The following is a 4,572-nucleotide window of genomic DNA, read 5'->3' as shown; positions in this document are numbered from 1 at the left end:
AGACTTCTTATGAACTATCATGTCTTGTTGTTTATGTCAGTAGTAGTCACTAGTCAGTGTTTGAATGTTGAATATATCGTTGTTTCAAACTGTTTATTGTCTCGAACTACTGGTGGGCTAAATGAGGGCATCACCATTCTTGAGTGTTCAGAGTATATCTGCTTTTTTCAAGTTATATAATTTGAGCTTAGTGTCTTTTCGATGATGTACATTTTTTTGGGCCAGTGAGGTGTCATTGAATATGGGCGAGTAGTAACGCAATGCCAGACAGTTCAATTATGACTCTCAGGTTGGGCTCTCAAAAGATCCTGAAAAAAAGGCCGGGCTCGCCAAAAAAGAAAGAATAAGGACTCTTAGGCCGACATGTGGGAGCCACCGGTGTTTTCGTGCGCTTGCGCACCAAGAGCATATTGGCGCGTGCTCGAAATTCATACTACCTTTTCATCCCCAGTCTCCCGTCCCTCCCCCACCTCTGGAACCTCGATTCCTACTCCAGTTCCCCCAAATCCCCCTCATGTACTCCCTATACTCAAGCGCACTATCATGTCGCCGGTCAACTCAGATCTTCGAGCCAGAGATCCTGAGGTCCGTCCTGCCTTCGGTCGCTGCATGCTGTCGCTCAACAGTGGCATGGCGGCGCTTGACAACCAGTTTGCCGGCAAAGTGCTGATGGTAACTATCAACGGCGACCGGCCTCCCATCTCGCTGGATGACCTTGTCAAAGCTCTTGGCATTGCGCACGGCATCCAAATAAGTGACTTGCTCGTCGAAGTCTGTCCGCCACCGGCTGATTTCTTTGTCAGGTTCCAGACAACTTTCGACTGAAGTCGTGTGTTCGAATCTTCCCGGAATTTGTTCTGCGATGGTGCGCTGGTGAGCTTTGATCGGTGGCACCCAGGATGGGGCTCGGTTCCCTCGGAGCTTGAGTTTTTAACAAAGCTTACCTTCCACAGCATGCCTCGACGTGCTTGGAACAACGAGTCCATGAACGAGCTTATCAACGACCTTGGAGGTGAGCTCGTAAGTACTTTTGTTCCTCCAGACAGCTGGGCTCTGACGGTTATGGCATGGATGAAGAAGCCTTCCACCATACCGAAGGTGATTGGTGTTGAGATACCGGTGGAGGAACCGGGGTTGTACCATCCTTCGCCACCAAGGCCGTCGCAGACCATCTTAGGGATGTACCTGTATCGAGTGTTCGTGCATGTCGAAGAAGTGGTCAATCCATCAATCGAAGTCCTACCGCCGCCGCTGGTGCCAGGGTCCGTCAACGACGTCCATTACAGGAGTCAACGTCAGACTTTCCCCGTGTTGCTCGGAACAATGGATGGTACAGGGCCTACTCCATCACGCGGCGGAGGCCACTGCTTCTTTGGGAGAAGAGGTGGGGCTGGCTGCCTAGATGGGCTCTAATTTGAGGTAACAACTGAATCTTGTCAGATACTAGTTAAATCCGAGCTATGGGTGTGAAGCACTGATATGCCAGTACATTTGATTGTGACCTTTTCTAATTTTGTACCTGAACTTTTTTTAGAAAGGGTTGTACGTCAACTTAATGTGCTAGCAGAACTTATTATGTTGTCTGTCTGTTTTCTTTGCACAACATTCAAGATATTTCCCCGTCATTGATAAAGACGATGAACCGTTATGTACGACTTCGTTGGTTTCAACATAGCCTTCCCGTAGTGATCCACTGCTTCCATCCTGATTGTGCTGCCTACGTGAAATTTTTGTATGCAAGTTCAGTGTGCTATGATGTTCTATATGATTGTGTCAACTATATAAGTTTTTACTGAGCATCAGCAATGCATATGGCTGAAAGATGTATTTACGAGCATCAACTGATGGGTCTCTCTCTCTATCTCTCTGTATCTCTCTCTCTCTCTCTCACACACACACACGCACATGCACAAGTGGGACCCATTGAATTATTTATTTGCTCGTGACAGCTTTTAATTAGGTTCCACTATAATCTAACTTTTTCTTAAGTTATTAATTGAGCTCAGTGACTTCAAAAAGTTGTACAGAAGCCTTGTTTGGGCCTCTCCGGCGTCGCTGAATGTGGGATGAGTAACCATGTTAGGTTGTACTGTACTACACAGGCCTTTTTTTAACATCAACAATGCAACTGGACCGACAGTTGTACACAATATCCGGGTCAACTTGTTATTCTCTGCCCCGCTGGGCTGCAAACTTTCCTAGGAGGTATGCTTTACGCTTAACAAGAAAATGGACTTTAAGAAATAATAAATGGGATGTAATTATAATAATTGGGCAGTAACTATGCACCAAACACGTAATTAGTTTAAAAAATATATTATTTTTGGAATTTGAAAATTTTAGTTTCATTACTTGTTGCACGCGCAATATTTCGTTGGATTTTAACGTAATGCAACTTTATTTTGAAATTAGATTTAACCTGACTAGAAATTTCGGATAAAAATATTTCGGATGCCATCAAAATGTGGGAATTTTTTTTGAATTCTGTTTTGAGCGGTTGTTTGAAATTATTAATCGTTGTCCTAGCTAGAAGTTGGGCTGTACTTTTAACAAACTATAAATGGGCTGTAGTAAATTCCATTAGAATTAAAAAATGGGCTGTACATTCTTACAAATCGCAAATGGGCTATATGTTCTCTGCCAAATCCGAGTTGTGGGCCTACTAAGTTGACGCGTACCAAGGGCTTTGTCTTTGCTTAAAAAAAACCAAGGGCTTTGTCGACTTAGTCAATATAAACGATTATGTGATTGTATGATGTCCATCCAACGGTTGTAGTGCTTCTTCAACCTCTGGCCTTCTTGCTCCAGCCGCCCAAAGCAGCGTCGGTCGTGCCGCATGCTCCTGCCTCCCGTGGCCGGCTGTGCTGCCGTGGGTGCCTCACCGCCCCCTACTATTCCCACCACTGGCCAGGCCCTGCGGCGACGGCAACCTCACACCGCAGCCGAACCAGTGAACCCTCGTACTCCTCTCCACACGGGCTTCCACTGCCGCGTCTTCCCCGGCTCCCCGTCGTCCCCTTCCTAGGCCTCGCTGTCGTCCACCGCCGTGGTACTCTCGGCGCGGTGTGGTCAACATGGTCAATGAACGACTTCCATCGGACGTGGACTGTACATGGAGAGGCTGACAGCTAGGTCCACGGCCGCAGCAAGGAAGTGCCTCCTTATTACGTGGAAAATAATGATTCCTCCACCTGACAGCTGGGACCCACCGGACGGGCCACTGCATTTCGCGGAAAAAACGTTTCCCCCTGACTGCTGGGACCCACCAGCTTCATCTTCGCACGCAAGGAAGTGCGTCGGGGCAAAAAAATACGATTCACCCCTTGACTACTGGGACCCACCAGTTACATTTTCGCACGCAAGGAAGTGCGTCCAGAAAAAACGATTCGCCCCCCTAACTGCTGGGACCCACCAGCCACACCTTCGCAGACAAGGAAGTGCGTCCAGGCAAAAAAACTATTCGCCCCCTGATTGCTAGGACCCACCAGCTACATCTTCTTACGCAAGGAAGTGGCTGACAGTCGGGACCCACCTGGTCAAAGCGTACGTAGCCCTGTCATTCTGGTCGCGAACATGTACGTACATATATACTGGTCGATGTAGAGGCACGCACGTGTCGTATTAGAGGCGTGCACGTGTCGTAGTAGAGGCGCGCACATAGCATGTGCACGTATGTACAGCGGCCAGTGCGCAAGAAAGAAAATACAGCCACGTATGTGTACATACGGGCGGGGTCTCGAACGCCTACTCGCGCATACGTACGGCCAGGGCTCGTGTACATGGCTGGGTGGGAACGGAGAAACAGCGTCGTTGTTGTGTTCATGGGGAGCCAACCGACTGGGTCGGAACGGAATGCATGGTCGTGTTCATCGGGAGGGCTTGGATGGAACAGGCGATGGAAACGAGGCCTGGCGTACCACAGAACGGAGGAAACGGACCTCCTACGTTCGGAACGAGGTCCTGTTGATCGGGAGTGGTGTGGCATACCGCAAAACGGACAAAATGGACATCCTACAGTCGAAACGGGGGTCCTGTTGATCGGGAGGGGTGTGGCGTACCGCAAAACGGACGAAACGGACCTCCTACGGTCGAAACGGGGGTCCTGTTGATCGGGAGGGGTGTGGCGTACCGCAAAACGGACGAAACGGCCTTGTGTTGGAGCGCTACGATCGAAACAGGGGTCCTATTCATCGGGAGGGGTGTGGCGTACCACAAAACAGGACTCCACAAGATACTGTTCATCTCCACCGTCGACCTCCTCCAGCCTCCATGGGCTACTATTCATCCACCATCAACCTCCTCCAGCCTCCACCTGCGACTGTTCATCCACGGGCTCCTGTTCATCCAGCCTCCACCGTGCGCTACTCCACCGGCTACTGTTCAACCACCCCTCTGCATGGGCTCCTGTTCAACCACCCCTCCACGGTCTACTATTCATCCACCCCTCCACCGTCTACTGTTCATCCAGCCCTCCATGGGGTCGTCCTGTTCATCCAGCCCTCCACGGAGTCCTGTTCATCCAGCCCCAACCGGCTTGATCGATCGGGGTCCTGTTCATCCAAAGGCAACACC

Source organism: Triticum dicoccoides, chromosome 1B (genome assembly GCF_002162155.2).
Source record: "Triticum dicoccoides isolate Atlit2015 ecotype Zavitan chromosome 1B, WEW_v2.0, whole genome shotgun sequence".
Lineage (NCBI taxonomy): Eukaryota > Viridiplantae > Streptophyta > Magnoliopsida > Poales > Poaceae > Triticum > Triticum dicoccoides.
This window is presented reverse-complemented; position numbering follows the sequence as displayed.